This window comes from Coffea arabica, chromosome 9e (genome assembly GCF_036785885.1).
Source record: "Coffea arabica cultivar ET-39 chromosome 9e, Coffea Arabica ET-39 HiFi, whole genome shotgun sequence".
NCBI classification, from domain to species: domain Eukaryota; kingdom Viridiplantae; phylum Streptophyta; class Magnoliopsida; order Gentianales; family Rubiaceae; genus Coffea; species Coffea arabica.
Window position 1 is genome coordinate 32,460,674 of NC_092327.1, and position 21,683 is coordinate 32,482,356.

A 21,683-nucleotide genomic window follows, 5' to 3' on the forward strand; every position below is an offset into this window, starting at 1 on the left:
CAATTTACTGGAAATTATTACTGGGAGTGTATCTCCATCTCCCAAGAATGCATACTTTAAATTATCCGGTAACTGCTTTAATTCCACCTTCGGGGCTTGCACAATAGATGGCAAAAGCTGTGAATGAGACAGAGGTAATTCCAAGTAAGACACATTGGAAAATTCTGGACAAAGAGAATTCAATTCAAAAATAACTTCCTGCAATTCAAAAGGAAAAACAAACTTCCCTTTTATCTTTTGCAAATTTTCCTGACAGAGACCAGTAGAAATAGCAACCTTCAACGCATCGTCATTATTAAATTCAAAATTTTGCTGCGCCAAAGAATCAATTACATCTATAACAAAAATTGAATGAGATTCACCAGGATATTTCATGGCATCATAAATACTAAATTTAATAACATCACCATCAAATTCCATAGTCAATGTGCCAGTGAAAACATCAATTTTTGTTCTAGCAGTTTTCAAAAATGGTCTCCCTAACAGTATTGGAGATGAATTAGAATTATCATCCTCCATATCAAGCACATAAAAATCTGCAGGAAAAATCAAATTATCAATTTGCACTAAAATATCCTCCAAAACTCCATCAGGATAGGCATTTGATCGATCAGCCAGTTGAATTATTACGCCCGTCTCTTTTAAAGGCCCAATGTTCATCAAATTATAAATAGAACGAGGCATAACATTTATCGAAGCACCCAAATCCAACATAGCTTTTTCAATTTTAATATTACCTATTTTGCAAGGGACAGTAAACATACCTGGGTCCTTGCATTTAGGAGGCAATTTTTTCTGCAAAACTGCCGAAACATTTTCTCCCATATGCACTTTCTCGTTTCCTTTCAACTTTTTCTTACCAGTGCATAACTCCTTCAAAAATTTAGCATATCTAGGAATTTGCTTAATTGCATCTAAAAGAGGGATATTTACCTCAACTTTTCGAAAAGTGTCCAAAATCTCCTGTTCTTGCTCTTGCTTTTTGGACTTTGCCAGTCGACTAGGAAATGGAGGCGGAGGTGTAACCACTTGTGTTGATTTTTCTCCAAAATCTGGTTGTTCCAAGGCTCTAGGTTGAGACACATTCCCCTCTTTTTCGAGCTCTTCCTCGATTGCTTGTTCAGAAATTTTCTTGCTCGGCTCAGGCAACTCTTTGCCACTTCTTAATGTGATGGCACTAGCATTTTGCTTGGGGTTGACAATTGTCTGCGAAGGTAGCTTTCCAGATAATTGGGACTCCAATCTATTGACTGTGGAAGCTAACTGGCTCATTTGATTCTCCAAATTATGAATGCTAGTTTTCGTCTCCTGTTGAAATTGTTGAGTGTTAGTTGCCAAAGATTTCACAATATCCTCAAGTGACATACCTGATTTAGGAGCAGGTTGTTGCTGTGAAAGTTGAGGTCTAGGTTGATATTGTGACTGTTGTGGAAATCCTGGTGGACTTACTACATAATTAAAATTAGGATGATCCCTCCATCCTGGATTATAGGTATTTGCAAAGGGATCATACCGTCTCTGAGGTGGTCCTGGAAATCCAACTGCATTAGCCTGCTCAGTCGAATCATCTTGGAGTGTGGGGCACATATCTGTTGGATGACTCGAACCATAGCAGATTCCACATGTTTTCAATTGCTGCATTTGTCCTATAGCTAACTTTTCAACCAAAGAAGTTAGACAATCTAATCTTTGCTCTATTGAAGAATTACTTACCTCATTGACTCTACGAGTCGTGTTATCCTGCCTGTCTCCAAATTGTTGAGCATTTGCAGCCATACTCGATATCAAATTTCTTGCCTCCGTGGGTGTTTTATTCACTAAGGAGCCCCCACTGGCAGCATCAATAATTCTTCTGTCAGTTTGGGACAGACCCTCATAAAAATACTGGATGAGGAGTTGGTCAGGAATTTGATGATGAGGACAACTAGCACATAGTTGCTTGAATCTTTCCCAATATTCATGTAGAGTCTCTCCATTGAATTGTCGAATTCCACAGATGTCTTTCCTAATGCTTGCAGCTCGGGATGCAGGAAAGAATTTTTCTAGAAAATGCTTCTTCATGTCTGTCCATGTGGATATTGACCCAGAGGGCAGATAATAGAGCCAATCCTTAGCTTTATCGGCTAAGGAAAATGGAAAGGCTCTTAATTTAATTTGCTCCTCTGTGACTCCCTGGGGTTTCATTGTCGAGCAAACCACATGGAATTCTTTGAGATGCTTGTGGGGATCTTCACCTGGTAAGCCATGAAAAGAAGGAAGTAAATGGATTAGTCCAGATTTTAACTCAAATGCAACCTCTAATGTAGGATAAGTAATGCATAGGGGCTGTTGATTTAAATCTGGTGCAGCCAATTCTCTCAATGTCCGTTCATTAGCCATGGTGCTATTTATCTCTTCCGTCTCACTAAATGAATCCACAAAATCTACTACTGAATTATGTCCAGTAGATGAGGAGGATGCCTCTGCTCGTTCTCTTGTTGCTTTTCTCAATGCACGAGCAGTCTTCTCTATCTCAGGATTATATTGCAGTTCACCTGTACGAGAAGATCTAGGCATAAACCAGTAACAATAAAAATAAAAATAAAAAAAATAAAAATAAACAAAGAAAATAAAATTCAAAGAAAATAAATTTATTTTGACACCAAGTCCCCGGCAACGGCGCCAAAATTTGTTGGGTGTCAAACCAGCAAAAATAAAATTCCTACTCTTAAGTCACGAATTAAGTCCACTATGGTACTGGAGCAGGGACTTAGGCTGTGCAATGGGTTACTAGCTTCACCCTGGTGCCAGAGTTTGTTTGATCCGATATACCAAAGTGTATTAATTACGTGAAAGACAAAATTCGAATATAGCAGCGAGCAGGGTCGAATCCACAGGGACTTGGGAATTTATTTTGAATGAATGTAACATTAAATAAAAATGGGGGAAGTTGATATGGAACTGTCTAATTTAATTGCTCAAATTAAAAATATAAAGTAAATTGACGGAAGGAAAATCTCTAGTCAAAGGTATAATCTCCACTTATGGTTCGAATCACTGATCACAGATGCAGAGATAAAATCTTTCATTTACAAATAAACTGGTTATGGTTGTCAACAAGCTCTGACAACCTGCCTAACCTTCCTGATTCGATAACCACAACAAGCTCTGTAGTTATTGCCCTAGCCAATTAAGCAGTCCTAAACACGCTCTTAGGATTTAACCTATTGACAGCATTAATCATTAGACTGGCCACCAATTATAACCAACAAACACACACGCTCGGTTTATTTAGGCTATATCATATATTTCCGCAACAACGACTCAAAAGTTTCTACTACAATTGAATCATATCACTTGCCACATGCACTAAAATTACCCAACAATTACGGATTGAGCACTCTTAGATGGCTGTTAATTACCCACACAATTAAACAGTGATCAAGTATTTAATTGCAAGAAATAATCATATGCATAAGTGAACAGGAAATATATAAATACTTGCAAATTAAAGAACGTAGGGAAATCAATTCGATCTCACAGTTTTGTCGAACCAAAGTTTCGATTTAACCTCTGACTAGATGAAGAAATTAGCCACTCCTCATAGTTGAATTGCAGCCAAAAGTACTGGATTGCAAAGGCATTGCGTTTTTACTAGAAAGCAAGGAATAAAAGATGTTTTTCCCGTTGGGGAATATTGTCGAACACCTGGCGTGTGTCAGAGGCCAGTCCAGAGAAAGGAAACTAGAACTAAACTAAAAAGCTAAACTAGAGGTGTCCTTTTGCTTCTGTACGTCCTCTCCTTAAAAAGCCAAAAGTCAGATGACTCAAAGCTCTCTCCGGTGGTCCCCACACATGTGGACAAAGTCTCCAAAATTACTTCTTCTTCCAAGTCTCTCTACGTTCCTTTCTTTTAAGAGCCCAAATGACTTATAGCTTTGTGGTCCCCACCAATCCAAGGCCTAAGGATTGAAGCCCTTAGAAGTCTCCATATTCTCCATAAAGTCCCTCATTTTTGGTAGTTTTCTGCTTCATTCCTGAAATTAAGTCCCGATACCAAATATGAGTAAATATCAGCAATTAACACAATATTTGTCAGGGATAGAAGGGAAAATTAATAATAAAAATACCAACAATTAACACCCTATCAATTCCCCCCACACCTAAACCATGCTTGTCCTCAAGCATGAGAACAAGAAACAAACACCAATATTTGATAGTGGCTATTGCTCTATCCAACAAATTGCCAAGATACCAAGAAAAATAATATTCAAGCATCAATGGTCAAGTCCAAGAAACATCACTCCGGTTAGCTTCTAAACCACAAATGCCTCTAATTCCAGGTTAACTAATCTAAGAAAAAGGAATGACACACAACAGTTATCAGCAAATGGTCCAACTATTAACCAAAATCTCAACATTAAATCCATAATTCGGCAAGCTGACTTTTATTGCACACTAACACAACCTTCACTTTTTTTCACATTTTTTATACTTTTCTCTCTTTTTTTTTTCTTTCAATAGTAACAAAAGACTTAGTCGCTAGCCATTTGAGCCTTTTGACGCGAACTCCAACATTGGCCAGATGAAGGAGCCCGGTTACTCAGCTTCTATCGCCACGTGACCACGTACTCATAGAAGTTACTACCTTTTGACGCGAGAATTAACACTTTTAGGTGCAGATCCCCGGTTACTCAGTAGTAACTAATAGCGGAGTACAGTCAAGTTTATTCATAGCTAAAAATCACAAAAACTCAATATAACACAAAAATCAAAAGAAAACTTGCATCAGCTAGCCTCATTTTCAAACATGGAGAATTAAAGTTAATAACCGGACCAATTCACACGAAAATGCCAATAATCATTCCCTATGCCTAGGAAAGTTAACCAAAAATTATAAGAGTAAAACAATCATTGATATTCACCAAAGAGATGTTTTTGGATTCAACCACATTAACTTGGTACCCTTTTATTATTAAAACTTGGCAATAGCAGAAATAGAGGCAACAATCCAACATCAAACTTGGCATCACATACGAGCTAATCACTAAGAAGAAGAAAAAGAAAATGAATGAAAGACACTAGCACCATAACTGCTCCCCCCACACCTAAATCCTACATTGTCCTCAATGTGACAAATAAAAAGCAAAAGTGAAGCAAAAGTGAGAGGGAAAGCAACCACACTTCCCTGAAATCGGGGCATAGTGAAGGGCGAGGTGGAAACGGAGGTGCAAAGCCTGTAAGAAACTGAAACTGCGCCAAATCATGTGCCATGCCGGCGACATTGGCATCGACGTTGACCATGCGAGCCTTCAAAGTCTGAACCTGGAAAACTAAGAAGAGATGAAGAAATGAGCTGAAATCGCGTTTCTGAAGCCTTTGTTGGGACACATAAAACGCGATTGAAAACGTGCCTTCAACTCGCGTTTTATAAGTCGCGTTTCCTTCACAAATCTTGCAGGAATGAAAACGCGATTGAAAACGCGCCTTCAACTCGCGTTTTCGTAAGTCGCGTTTTCTGCACGAATCTTGCAGGAATGAAAACGCGACTAAAAACGCGCCTTCAACTCGCGTTTTCTAAGTCGCGTATCACGGTGGCTTTCGGACGATTCTGATTGTGAGCTTCCTGCACGTCATCACGCGGGCACGTCAAAACTGAAGGGCACCTATAAATCGGCAAAAACGAAAACTGAAACCCAAAATTAGTCGAATTCAAGGAGAACACCTCTAAACTACCACACGGAATTGAACAAACAATTAAAATGAACAATTGGGTTGCCTCCCAAAAGCGCCTTTCTTTAATGTCTTTGGCTAGACAAAATAATGCTTCAATCAGAGAGTTCAGGCACTGCAAGGGTCACCTCCTCAACATTATTAACTTGAAATCCTTCATAAAAAGGTTTGAGACGATGACCATTAACCTTAAAAATCTTGTCAGTGTGAAGACTTTGAATTTCTACTGCACCATGAGGAAACACATTAGTCACAATAAAAGGTCCAATCCAACGAGAACGCAATTTACCAGGAAAAAGTTTAAGTCTAGAGTGAAAAAGAAGTACTTTTTGACCAATACAAAAAATTTTCCTTAAAATTGCTTTATCATGTAATGCTTTTGTCTTCTCCTTATAAATGCAAGAACTCTCATATGCATCATTTCGGATTTCCTCCAACTCTTGCAATTGCAACTTCCTGTGTTCTCCAGATTCATCCATCCGCATATTATAATTTTTAACTGCCCAATATGCCCTATGTTCCAATTCCACAGGTAGATGACAAGGTTTGCCAAAAATTAATCGGTAAGGAGACATACCTATGGGGGTCTTAAAAGCTGTACGGTAAGCCCAAAGTGCATCATCTAAGCGCAAACTCCAATCCTTTCTATTGGGATTCACCGTCTTTTCAAGTATCGACTTGATTTCTTTATTGGAGATTTCTGCTTGACCACTAGTCTGCGGATGATAGGACGTAGAAACCCGGTGAGTGACGCCATATTTCTTCAACAATGCTTCCATTACTCGATTGCAGAAGTGTGTCCCTCGGTCACTGATAATTGCTCTTGGCGTGCCATACCTGACAAAAATATGAGATTTAATAAAATCAACTACAACCTTAGCATTGTCAGTCCTAGTTGCCTTAGCCTCTATCCACTTTGAGACATAATCAACTGCAAGTAATATATACATATTACCAAAAGAGGAAGGAAATGGACCCATAAAATCTATACCCCATATATCGAAAATTTCACAAACCAGTATAGGAGTAAGAGGCATTTGATCTCTATGGCTTAAATTACCTGTCTTTTGACAATTTGCACATGATTTACAAAATAAGTATGCATCACTAAACAAAGTTGGCCAAAATAAACCACACTCTAAAACCTTTCTTGCAGTTCGCTTAGGGCCAAAATGTCCACCACACGCATATGAGTGGCAGAAAGATAAAATTGATGGAACCTCTTCTTTAGACACACACCTGCGAATAATTTGATCAGAACAATATTTCCACAAGTATGGTTCATCCCACACATAATATTTAACATCACTTTTAATTTTTTCCTTTTGAGCTCTAGACAAATCATTAGGTAGCGTTCTAGTAACCAGATAATTCACTAAATCAGCATACCAGGGAGTTGTCTTTTGAACTACAAAAAGATGCTCATCTGGAAAATTATCCTTCAAGGGAGCAGGTCCTTCACTATTGATCAAACGACTGAGATGATCAGCAACCATATTTTCGGCACCCCTTTTGTCATTAATTTCCAAATTAAATTCTTGCAGTAGGAGAATCCACCTTATAAGTCGTGGTTTGGCCTCTTTCTTGTTGAGCAAATATTTCAAAGCTGCATGGTCAGAATAAATAATGACTTTAGTGCCAAGTAAATAAGAACGGAATTTTTCTAAAGCAAAAACAATAGCTAAAAGCTCCTTTTCCGTAGTCGAATAATTGCACTGGGCACCATCCAAGGTCCTCGAGGCATAATAAATTACATAAGAAGCTCTGCCCTCCTTCTGGCCAAGTACTGCACCAACAGCAAAATTGCTGGCATCACACATTATCTCGAAAGGAAGACTCCAATTTGGTGGTCGAACCACTGGTGCTGAAGTCAATGATCCCTTGAGCGTGTCAAATGCACTCTTGCAATTATCATCAAAATGAAATACCACATCCTTTTGAAGTAATTTGCATAGAGGATGGAATATCTTTGAAAAATCTTTGATGAAACGCCTATAAAAACCTGCATGACCAAGAAAAGAGCGAACTTCCCGCACACTTGCAGGGTAAGGTAAACATTTGATAATTTCTACCTTAGCCTTATCTACCTCAATTCCTTTTGCAGATACCACATGGCCTAAAATTATGCCTTGGTCCACCATAAAATGGCATTTCTCATAATTTAAAACAAGATTAGTCTCAATGCACCTTTTAAGAATTTTTGTGAGGTTAGTTAAACATTCATCAAAAGAATTACCATAAACAGTAAAATCATCCATAAACACTTCTATGATATTCTCCACATAATCAGAAAATATACTAACCATACACCTTTGGAATGTAGCAGGCGCATTACAAAGACCAAAAAGCATTCGTCTATAGGCAAATGTACCAAAAGGGCAAGTAAATGTGGTTTTCTCTTGATCTTCAGGCGCCACTGGAATTTGTAGAAAACCTGAAAAACCATCAAGACAGCAATAATGAGATTTTCCTGCCAACCTTTCCAACATCTGATCAATAAAAGGCAATGAAAAATGATTTTTACGAGTTAATGCATTTAATTTTCTAAAATCGGTACAAACTCTCCACCCATTTTGAACTCGAGTGGGCACTAACTCACCTTTAGGATTTTCAATAACAGTAATCCTGTCTTTTTAGGAACTACTTGAACAGGACTTACCCACTTACTATCCGAAATGGGATAGATTATACCTGTGTCAAGAAGTTTTAAAACTTCTTTCTTCACTACCTCCATCATTGGTGGGTTCAATCTCCGTTGAGCCTCTCTCGAAGGCTTAGCACCATCTTCTAACAAGATGCGATGCATGCAAGTGGCTGGACTTAATCCTTTTATGTCAGCCACTGTCCATCCTATTGCCTCCTTGTGGTCCTTCAACACCCGAATTAGTTTTTCTTCCTCTAAAGCAGTCAATTTACTGGAAATTATTACTGGGAGTGTATCTCCATCTCCCAAGAATGCATACTTTAAATTATCCGGTAACTGCTTTAATTCCACCTTCGGGGCTTGCACAATAGATGGCAAAAGCTGTGAATGAGACAGAGGTAATTCCAAGTAAGACACATTGGAAAATTCTGGACAAAGAGAATTCAATTCAAAAATAACTTCCTGCAATTCAAAAGGAAAAACAAACTTCCCTTTTATCTTTTGCAAATTTTCCTGACAGAGACCAGTAGAAATAGCAACCTTCAACGCATCGTCATTATTAAATTCAAAATTTTGCTGCGCCAAAGAATCAATTACATCTATAACAAAAATTGAATGAGATTCACCAGGATATTTCATGGCATCATAAATACTAAATTTAATAACATCACCATCAAATTCCATAGTCAATGTGCCAGTGAAAACATCAATTTTTGTTCTAGCAGTTTTCAAAAATGGTCTCCCTAACAGTATTGGAGATGAATTAGAATTATCATCCTCCATATCAAGCACATAAAAATCTGCAGGAAAAATCAAATTATCAATTTGCACTAAAATATCCTCCAAAACTCCATCAGGATAGGCATTTGATCGATCAGCCAGTTGAATTATTACGCCCGTCTCTTTTAAAGGCCCAATGTTCATCAAATTATAAATAGAACGAGGCATAACATTTATCGAAGCACCCAAATCCAACATAGCTTTTTCAATTTTAATATTACCTATTTTGCAAGGGACAGTAAACATACCTGGGTCCTTGCATTTAGGAGGCAATTTTTTCTGCAAAACTGCCGAAACATTTTCTCCCATATGCACTTTCTCGTTTCCTTTCAACTTTTTCTTACCAGTGCATAACTCCTTCAAAAATTTAGCATATCTAGGAATTTGCTTAATTGCATCTAAAAGAGGGATATTTACCTCAACTTTTCGAAAAGTGTCCAAAATCTCCTGTTCTTGCTCTTGCTTTTTGGACTTTGCCAGTCGACTAGGAAATGGAGGCGGAGGTGTAACCACTTGTGTTGATTTTTCTCCAAAATCTGGTTGTTCCAAGGCTCTAGGTTGAGACACATTCCCCTCTTTTTCGAGCTCTTCCTCGATTGCTTGTTCAGAAATTTTCTTGCTCGGCTCAGGCAACTCTTTGCCACTTCTTAATGTGATGGCACTAGCATTTTGCTTGGGGTTGACAATTGTCTGCGAAGGTAGCTTTCCAGATAATTGGGACTCCAATCTATTGACTGTGGAAGCTAACTGGCTCATTTGATTCTCCAAATTATGAATGCTAGTTTTCGTCTCCTGTTGAAATTGTTGAGTGTTAGTAGCCAAAGATTTCACAATATCCTCAAGTGACATACCTGATTTAGGAGCAGGTTGTTGCTGTGAAAGTTGAGGTCTAGGTTGATATTGTGACTGTTGTGGAAATCCTGGTGGACTTACTACATAATTAAAATTAGGATGATCCCTCCATCCTGGATTATAGGTATTTGCATAGGGATCATACCGTCTCTGAGGTGGTCCTGGAAATCCAACTGCATTAGCCTGCTCAGTCGAATCATCTTGGAGTGTGGGGCACATATCTGTTGGATGACTCGAACCATAGCAGATTCCACATGTTTTCAATTGCTGCATTTGTCCTATAGCTAACTTTTCAACCAAAGAAGTTAGACAATCTAATCTTTGCTCTATTGAAGAATTACTTACCTCATTGACTCTACGAGTCGTGTTATCCTGCCTGTCTCCAAATTGTTGAGCATTTGCAGCCATACTCGATATCAAATTTCTTGCCTCCGTGGGTGTTTTATTCACTAAGGAGCCCCCACTGGCAGCATCAATAATTCTTCTGTCAGTTTGGGACAGACCCTCATAAAAATACTGGATGAGGAGTTGGTCAGGAATTTGATGATGAGGACAACTAGCACATAGTTGCTTGAATCTTTCCCAATATTCATGTAGAGTCTCTCCATTGAATTGTCGAATTCCACAGATGTCTTTCCTAATGCTTGCAGCTCGGGATGCAGGAAAGAATTTTTCTAGAAAATGCTTCTTCATGTCTGTCCATGTGGATATTGACCCAGAGGGCAGATAATAGAGCCAATCCTTAGCTTTATCGGCTAAGGAAAATGGAAAGGCTCTTAATTTAATTTGCTCCTCTGTGACTCCCTGGGGTTTCATTGTCGAGCAAACCACATGGAATTCTTTGAGATGCTTGTGGGGATCTTCACCTGGTAAGCCATGAAAAGAAGGAAGTAAATGGATTAGTCCAGATTTTAACTCAAATGCAACCTCTAATGTAGGATAAGTAATGCATAGGGGCTGTTGATTTAAATCTGGTGCAGCCAATTCTCTCAATGTCCGTTCATTAGCCATGGTGCTATTTATCTCTTCCGTCTCACTAAATGAATCCACAAAATCTACTACTGAATTATGTCCAGTAGATGAGGAGGATGCCTCTGCTCGTTCTCTTGTTGCTTTTCTCAATGCACGAGCAGTCTTCTCTATCTCAGGATTATATTGCAGTTCACCTGTACGAGAAGATCTAGGCATAAACCAGTAACAATAAAAATAAAAATAAAAAAAATAAAAATAAACAAAGAAAATAAAATTCAAAGAAAATAAATTTATTTTGACACCAAGTCCCCGGCAACGGCGCCAAAATTTGTTGGGTGTCAAACCAGCAAAAATAAAATTCCTACTCTTAAGTCACGAATTAAGTCCACTATGGTACTGGAGCAGGGACTTAGGCTGTGCAATGGGTTACTAGCTTCACCCTGGTGCCAGAGTTTGTTTGATCCGATATACCAAAGTGTATTAATTACGTGAAAGACAAAATTCGAATATAGCAGCGAGCAGGGTCGAATCCACAGGGACTTGGGAATTTATTTTGAATGAATGTAACATTAAATAAAAATGGGGGAAGTTGATATGGAACTGTCTAATTTAATTGCTCAAATTAAAAATATAAAGTAAATTGACGGAAGGAAAATCTCTAGTCAAAGGTATAATCTCCACTTATGGTTCGAATCACTGATCACAGATGCAGAGATAAAATCTTTCATTTACAAATAAACTGGTTATGGTTGTCAACAAGCTCTGACAACCTGCCTAACCTTCCTGATTCGATAACCACAACAAGCTCTGTAGTTATTGCCCTAGCCAATTAAGCAGTCCTAAACACGCTCTTAGGATTTAACCTATTGACAGCATTAATCATTAGACTGGCCACCAATTATAACCAACAAACACACACGCTCGGTTTATTTAGGCTATATCATATATTTCCGCAACAACGACTCAAAAGTTTCTACTACAATTGAATCATATCACTTGCCACATGCACTAAAATTACCCAACAATTACGGATTGAGCACTCTTAGATGGCTGTTAATTACCCACACAATTAAACAGTGATCAAGTATTTAATTGCAAGAAATAATCATATGCATAAGTGAACAGGAAATATATAAATACTTGCAAATTAAAGAACGTAGGGAAATCAATTCGATCTCACAGTTTTGTCGAACCAAAGTTTCGATTTAACCTCTGACTAGATGAAGAAATTAGCCACTCCTCATAGTTGAATTGCAGCCAAAAGTACTGGATTGCAAAGGCATTGCGTTTTTACTAGAAAGCAAGGAATAAAAGATGTTTTTCCCGTTGGGGAATATTGTCGAACACCTGGCGTGTGTCAGAGGCCAGTCCAGAGAAAGGAAACTAGAACTAAACTAAAAAGCTAAACTAGAGGTGTCCTTTTGCTTCTGTACGTCCTCTCCTTAAAAAGCCAAAAGTCAGATGACTCAAAGCTCTCTCCGGTGGTCCCCACACATGTGGACAAAGTCTCCAAAATTACTTCTTCTTCCAAGTCTCTCTACGTTCCTTTCTTTTAAGAGCCCAAATGACTTATAGCTTTGTGGTCCCCACCAATCCAAGGCCTAAGGATTGAAGCCCTTAGAAGTCTCCATATTCTCCATAAAGTCCCTCCTTTTTGGTAGTTTTCTGCTTCATTCCTGAAATTAAGTCCCGATACCAAATATGAGTAAATATCAGCAATTAACACAATATTTGTCAGGGATAGAAGGGAAAATTAATAATAAAAATACCAACAATTAACACCCTATCAATTCCCCCCACACCTAAACCATGCTTGTCCTCAAGCATGAGAACAAGAAACAAACACCAATATTTGATAGTGGCTATTGCTCTATCCAACAAATTGCCAAGATACCAAGAAAAATAATATTCAAGCATCAATGGTCAAGTCCAAGAAACATCACTCCGGTTAGCTTCTAAACCACAAATGCCTCTAATTCCAGGTTAACTAATCTAAGAAAAAGGAATGACACACAACAGTTATCAGCAAATGGTCCAACTATTAACCAAAATCTCAACATTAAATCCATAATTCGGCAAGCTGACTTTTATTACACACTAACACAACCTTCACTTTTTTTCACATTTTTTCTACTTTTCTCTCTTTTTTTTTTTCTTTCAATAGTAACAAAAGACTTAGTCGCTAGCCATTTGAGCCTTTTGACGCGAACTCCAACATTGGCCAGATGAAGGAGCCCGGTTACTCAGCTTCTATCGCCACGTGACCACGTACTCATAGAAGTTACTACCTTTTGACGCGAGAATTAACACTTTTAGGTGCAGATCCCCGGTTACTCAGTAGTAACTAATAGCGGAGTACAGTCAAGTTTATTCATAGCTAAAAATCACAAAAACTCAATATAACACAAAAATCAAAAGAAAACTTGCATCAGCTAGCCTCATTTTCAAACATGGAGAACTAAAGTTAATAACCGGACCAATTCACACGAAAATGCCAATAATCATTCCCTATGCCTAGGAAAGTTAACCAAAAATTATAAGAGTAAAACAATCATTGATATTCACCAAAGAGATGTTTTTGGATTCAACCACATTAACTTGGTACCCTTTTATTATTAAAACTTGGCAATAGCAGAAATAGAGGCAACAATCCAACATCAAACTTGGCATCACATACGAGCTAATCACTAAGAAGAAGAAAAAGAAAATGAATGAAAGACAGTAGCACCATAACTGCTCCCCCCACACCTAAATCCTACATTGTCCTCAATGTGACAAATAAAAAGCAAAAGTGAAGCAAAAGTGAGAGGGAAAGCAACCACACTTCCCTGAAATCGGGGCATAGTGAAGGGTGAGGTGGAAACGGAGGTGCAAAGCCTGTAAGAAACAGAAACTGCGCCAAATCATGTGCCATGCCGGCGACATTGGCATCGACGTTGACCATGCGAGCCTTCAAAGTCTGAACCTGGAAAACTAAGAAGAGAGGAAGAAATGAGCTGAAATCGCGTTTCTGAAGCCTTTGTTGGGACACATAAAACGCGATTGAAAACGCGCCTTCAACTCGCGTTTTATAAGTCGCGTTTCCTTCACAAATCTTGCAGGAATGAAAACGCGATTGAAAACGCGCCTTCAACTCGCGTTTTCGTAAGTCGCGTTTTCTGCACGAATCTTGCAGGAATGAAAACGCGACTAAAAACGCGCCTTCAACTCACGTTTTCTAAGTCGCGTATCACGGTGGCTTTCGGACGATTCTGATTGTGAGCTTCCTGCACGTTATCACGCGGGCACGTCAAAACTGAAGGGCACCTATAAATCGGCAAAAACGAAAACTGAAACCCAAAATTAGTCGAATTCAAGGAGAACACCTCTAAACTACCACACGGAATTGAACAAACAATTAAAATGAACAATTGGGTTGCCTCCCAAAAGCGCCTTTCTTTAATGTCTTTGGCTAGACAAAATAATGCTTCAATCAGAGAGTTCAGGCACTGCAAGGGTCACCTCCTCAACATTATTAACTTGAAATCCTTCATAAAAAGGTTTGAGACGATGACCATTAACCTTAAAAATCTTGTCAGTGTGAAGACTTTGAATTTCTACTGCACCATGAGGAAACACATTAGTCACAATAAAAGGTCCAATCCAACGAGAACGCAATTTACCAGGAAAAAGTTTAAGTCTAGAGTGAAAAAGAAGTACTTTTTGACCAATACAAAAAATTTTCCTTAAAATTGCTTTATCATGTAATGCTTTTGTCTTCTCCTTATAAATGCAAGAACTCTCATATGCATCATTTCGGATTTCCTCCAACTCTTGCAATTGCAACTTCCTGTGTTCTCCAGATTCATCCATCCGCATATTATAATTTTTAACTGCCCAATATGCCCTATGTTCCAATTCCACAGGTAGATGACAAGGTTTGCCAAAAATTAATCGGTAAGGAGACATACCTATGGGGGTCTTAAAAGCTGTACGGTAAGCCCAAAGTGCATCATCTAAGCGCAAACTCCAATCCTTTCTATTGGGATTCACCGTCTTTTCAAGTATCGACTTGATTTCTTTATTGGAGATTTCTGCTTGACCACTAGTCTGCGGATGATAGGACGTAGAAACCCGGTGAGTGACGCCATATTTCTTCAACAATGCTTCCATTACTCGATTGCAGAAGTGTGTCCCTCGGTCACTGATAATTGCTCTTGGCGTGCCATACCTGACAAAAATATGAGATTTAATAAAATCAACTACATTCTTAGCATTGTCAGTCCTAGTTGCCTTAGCCTCTATCCACTTTGAGACATAATCAACTGCAAGTAATATATACATATTACCAAAAGAGGAAGGAAATGGACCCATAAAATCTATACCCCATATATCGAAAATTTCACAAACCAGTATAGGAGTAAGAGGCATTTGATCTCTATGGCTTAAATTACCTGTCTTTTGACAATTTGCACATGATTTACAAAATAAGTATGCATCACTAAACAAAGTTGGCCAAAATAAACCACACTCTAAAACCTTTCTTGCAGTTCGCTTAGGGCCAAAATGTCCACCACACGCATATGAGTGGCAGAAAGATAAAATTGATGGAACCTCTTCTTTAGACACACACCTGCGAATAATTTGATCAGAACAATATTTCCACAAGTATGGTTCATCCCACACATAATATTTAACATCACTTTTAATTTTTTCCTTTTGAGCTCTAGACAAATCATTAGGTAGCGTTCTAGTAACCAGATAATTCACTAAATCAGCATACCAGGGAGTTGTCTTTTGAACTACAAAAAGATGCTCATCTGGAAAATTATCCTTCAAGGGAGCAGGTCCTTCACTATTGATCAAACGACTGAGATGATCAGCAACCATATTTTCGGCACCCCTTTTGTCATTAATTTCCAAATTAAATTCTTGCAGTAGGAGAATCCACCTTATAAGTCGTGGTTTGGCCTCTTTCTTGTTGAGCAAATATTTCAAAGCTGCATGGTCAGAATAAATAATGACTTTAGTGCCAAGTAAATAAGAACGGAATTTTTCTAAAGCAAAAACAATAGCTAAAAGCTCCTTTTCCGTAGTCGAATAATTGCACTGGGCACCATCCAAGGTCCTCGAGGCATAATAAATTACATAAGAAGCTCTGCCCTCCTTCTGGCCAAGTACTGCACCAACAGCAAAATTGCTGGCATCACACATTATCTCGAAAGGAAGACTCCAATTTGGTGGTCGAACCACTGGTGCTGAAGTCAATGATCCCTTGAGCGTGTCAAATGCACTCTTGCAATTATCATCAAAATGAAATACCACATCCTTTTGAAGTAATTTGCATAGAGGATGGAATATCTTTGAAAAATCTTTGATGAAACGCCTATAAAAACCTGCATGACCAAGAAAAGAGCGAACTTCCCGCACACTTGCAGGGTAAGGTAAACATTTGATAATTTCTACCTTAGCCTTATCTACCTCAATTCCTTTTGCAGATACCACATGGCCTAAAATTATGCCTTGGTCCACCATAAAATGGCATTTCTCATAATTTAAAACAAGATTAGTCTCAATGCACCTTTTAAGAATTTTTGTGAGGTTAGTTAAACATTCATCAAAAGAATTACCATAAACAGTAAAATCATCCATAAACACTTCTATGATATTCTCCACATAATCAGAAAATATACTAACCATACACCTTTGGAATGTAGCAGGCGCATTACAAAGACCAAAAAGCATTCGTCTATAGGCAAATGTACCAAAAGGGCAAGTAAATGTGGTTTTCTCTTGATCTTCAGGCGCCACTGGAATTTGTAGAAAACCTGAAAAACCATCAAGACAGCAATAATGAGATTTTCCTGCCAACCTTTCCAACATCTGATCAATAAAAGGCAATGAAAAATGATTTTTACGAGTTAATGCATTTAATTTTCTAAAATCGGTACAAACTCTCCACCCATTTTGAACTCGAGTGGGCACTAACTCACCTTTAGGATTTTCAATAACAGTAATCCTGTCTTTTTAGGAACTACTTGAACAGGACTTACCCACTTACTATCCGAAATGGGATAGATTATACCTGTGTCAAGAAGTTTTAAAACTTCTTTCTTCACTACCTCCATCATTGGTGGGTTCAATCTCCGTTGAGCCTCTCTCGAAGGCTTAGCACCATCTTCTAACAAGATGCGATGCATGCAAGTGGCTGGACTTAATCCTTTTATGTCAGCCACTGTCCATCCTATTGCCTCCTTGTGGTCCTTCAACACCCGAATTAGTTTTTCTTCCTCTAAAGCAGTCAATTTACTGGAAATTATTACTGGGAGTGTATCTCCATCTCCCAAGAATGCATACTTTAAATTATCCGGTAACTGCTTTAATTCCACCTTCGGGGCTTGCACAATAGATGGCAAAAGCTGTGAATGAGACAGAGGTAATTCCAAGTAAGACACATTGGAAAATTCTGGACAAAGAGAATTCAATTCAAAAATAACTTCCTGCAATTCAAAAGGAAAAACAAACTTCCCTTTTATCTTTTGCAAATTTTCCTGACAGAGACCAGTAGAAATAGCAACCTTCAACGCATCGTCATTATTAAATTCAAAATTTTGCTGCGCCAAAGAATCAATTACATCTATAACAAAAATTGAATGAGATTCACCAGGATATTTCATGGCATCATAAATACTAAATTTAATAACATCACCATCAAATTCCATAGTCAATGTGCCAGTGAAAACATCAATTTTTGTTCTAGCAGTTTTCAAAAATGGTCTCCCTAACAGTATTGGAGATGAATTAGAATTATCATCCTCCATATCAAGCACATAAAAATCTGCAGGAAAAATCAAATTATCAATTTGCACTAAAATATCCTCCAAAACTCCATCAGGATAGGCATTTGATCGATCAGCCAGTTGAATTATTACGCCCGTCTCTTTTAAAGGCCCAATGTTCATCAAATTATAAATAGAACGAGGCATAACATTTATCGAAGCACCCAAATCCAACATAGCTTTTTCAATTTTAATATTACCTATTTTGCAAGGGACAGTAAACATACCTGGGTCCTTGCATTTAGGAGGCAATTTTTTCTGCAAAACTGCCGAAACATTTTCTCCCATATGCACTTTCTCGTTTCCTTTCAACTTTTTCTTACCAGTGCATAACTCCTTCAAAAATTTAGCATATCTAGGAATTTGCTTAATTGCATCTAAAAGAGGGATATTTACCTCAACTTTTCGAAAAGTGTCCAAAATCTCCTGTTCTTGCTCTTGCTTTTTGGACTTTGCCAGTCGACTAGGAAATGGAGGCGGAGGTGTAACCACTTGTGTTGATTTTTCTCCAAAATCTGGTTGTTCCAAGGCTCTAGGTTGAGACACATTCCCCTCTTTTTCGAGCTCTTCCTCGATTGCTTGTTCAGAAATTTTCTTGCTCGGCTCAGGCAACTCTTTGCCACTTCTTAATGTGATGGCACTAGCATTTTGCTTGGGGTTGACAATTGTCTGCGAAGGTAGCTTTCCAGATAATTGGGACTCCAATCTATTGACTGTGGAAGCTAACTGGCTCATTTGATTCTCCAAATTATGAATGCTAGTTTTCGTCTCCTGTTGAAATTGTTGAGTGTTAGTAGCCAAAGATTTCACAATATCCTCAAGTGACATACCTGATTTAGGAGCAGGTTGTTGCTGTGAAAGTTGAGGTCTAGGTTGATATTGTGACTGTTGTGGAAATCCTGGTGGACTTACTACATAATTAAAATTAGGATGATCCCTCCATCCTGGATTATAGGTATTTGCATAGGGATCATACCGTCTCTGAGGTGGTCCTGGAAATCCAACTGCATTAGCCTGCTCAGTCGAATCATCTTGGAGTGTGGGGCACATATCTGTTGGATGACTCGAACCATAGCAGATTCCACATGTTTTCAATTGCTGCATTTGTCCTATAGCTAACTTTTCAACCAAAGAAGTTAGACAATCTAATCTTTGCTCTATTGAAGAATTACTTACCTCATTGACTCTACGAGTCGTGTTATCCTGCCTGTCTCCAAATTGTTGAGCATTTGCAGCCATACTCGATATCAAATTTCTTGCCTCCGTGGGTGTTTTATTCACTAAGGAGCCCCCACTGGCAGCATCAATAATTCTTCTGTCAGTTTGGGACAGACCCTCATAAAAATACTGGATGAGGAGTTGGTCAGGAATTTGATGATGAGGACAACTAGCACATAGTTGCTTGAATCTTTCCCAATATTCATGTAGAGTCTCTCCATTGAATTGTCGAATTCCACAGATGTCTTTCCTAATGCTTGCAGCTCGGGATGCAGGAAAGAATTTTTCTAGAAAATGCTTCTTCATGTCTGTCCATGTGGATATTGACCCAGAGGGCAGATAATAGAGCCAATCCTTAGCTTTATCGGCTAAGGAAAATGGAAAGGCTCTTAATTTAATTTGCTCCTCTGTGACTCCCTGGGGTTTCATTGTCGAGCAAACCACATGGAATTCTTTGAGATGCTTGTGGGGATCTTCACCTGGTAAGCCATGAAAAGAAGGAAGTAAATGGATTAGTCCAGATTTTAACTCAAATGCAACCTCTAATGTAGGATAAGTAATGCATAGGGGCTGTTGATTTAAATCTGGTGCAGCCAATTCTCTCAATGTCCGTTCATTAGCCATGGTGCTATTTATCTCTTCCGTCTCACTAAATGAATCCACAAAATCTACTACTGAATTATGTCCAGTAGATGAGGAGGATGCCTCTGCTCGTTCTCTTGTTGCTTTTCTCAATGCACGAGCAGTCTTCTCTATCTCAGGATTATATTGCAGTTCACCTGTACGAGAAGATCTAGGCATAAACCAGTAACAATAAAAATAAAAATAAAAAAAATAAAAATAAACAAAGAAAATAAAATTCAAAGAAAATAAATTTATTTTGACACCAAGTCCCCGGCAACGGCGCCAAAATTTGTTGGGTGTCAAACCAGCAAAAATAAAATTCCTACTCTTAAGTCACGAATTAAGTCCACTATGGTACTGGAGCAGGGACTTAGGCTGTGCAATGGGTTACTAGCTTCACCCTGGTGCCAGAGTTTGTTTGATCCGATATACCAAAGTGTATTAATTACGTGAAAGACAAAATTCGAATATAGCAGCGAGCAGGGTCGAATCCACAGGGACTTGGGAATTTATTTTGAATGAATGTAACATTAAATAAAAATGGGGGAAGTTGATATGGAACTGTCTAATTTAATTGCTCAAATTAAAAATATAAAGTAAATTGACGGAAGGAAAATCTCTAGTCAAAGGTATAATCTCCACTTATGGTTCGAATCACTGATCACAGATGCAGAGATAAAATCTTTCATTTACAAATAAACTGGTTATGGTTGTCAACAAGCTCTGACAACCTGCCTAACCTTCCTGATTCGATAACCACAACAAGCTCTGTAGTTATTGCCCTAGCCAATTAAGCAGTCCTAAACACGCTCTTAGGATTTAACCTATTGACAGCATTAATCATTAGACTGGCCACCAATTATAACCAACAAACACACACGCTCGGTTTATTTAGGCTATATCATATATTTCCGCAACAACGACTCAAAAGTTTCTACTACAATTGAATCATATCACTTGCCACATGCACTAAAATTACCCAACAATTACGGATTGAGCACTCTTAGATGGCTGTTAATTACCCACACAATTAAACAGTGATCAAGTATTTAATTGCAAGAAATAATCATATGCATAAGTGAACAGGAAATATATAAATACTTGCAAATTAAAGAACGTAGGGAAATCAATTCGATCTCACAGTTTTGTCGAACCAAAGTTTCGATTTAACCTCTGACTAGATGAAGAAATTAGCCACTCCTCATAGTTGAATTGCAGCCAAAAGTACTGGATTGCAAAGGCATTGCGTTTTTACTAGAAAGCAAGGAATAAAAGATGTTTTTCCCGTTGGGGAATATTGTCGAACACCTGGCGTGTGTCAGAGGCCAGTCCAGAGAAAGGAAACTAGAACTAAACTAAAAAGCTAAACTAGAGGTGTCCTTTTGCTTCTGTACGTCCTCTCCTTAAAAAGCCAAAAGTCAGATGACTCAAAGCTCTCTCCGGTGGTCCCCACACATGTGGACAAAGTCTCCAAAATTACTTCTTCTTCCAAGTCTCTCTACGTTCCTTTCTTTTAAGAGCCCAAATGACTTATAGCTTTGTGGTCCCCACCAATCCAAGGCCTAAGGATTGAAGCCCTTAGAAGTCTCCATATTCTCCATAAAGTCCCTCATTTTTGGTAGTTTTCTGCTTCATTCCTGAAATTAAGTCCCGATACCAAATATGAGTAAATATCAGCAATTAACACAATATTTGTCAGGGATAGAAGGGAAAATTAATAATAAAAATACCAACAATTAACACCCTATCAATTCCCCCCACACCTAAACCATGCTTGTCCTCAAGCATGAGAACAAGAAACAAACACCAATATTTGATAGTGGCTATTGCTCTATCCAACAAATTGCCAAGATACCAAGAAAAATAATATTCAAGCATCAATGGTCAAGTCCAAGAAACATCACTCCGGTTAGCTTCTAAACCACAAATGCCTCTAATTCCAGGTTAACTAATCTAAGAAAAAGGAATGACACACAACAGTTATCAGCAAATGGTCCAACTATTAACCAAAATCTCAACATTAAATCCATAATTCGGCAAGCTGACTTTTATTACACACTAAC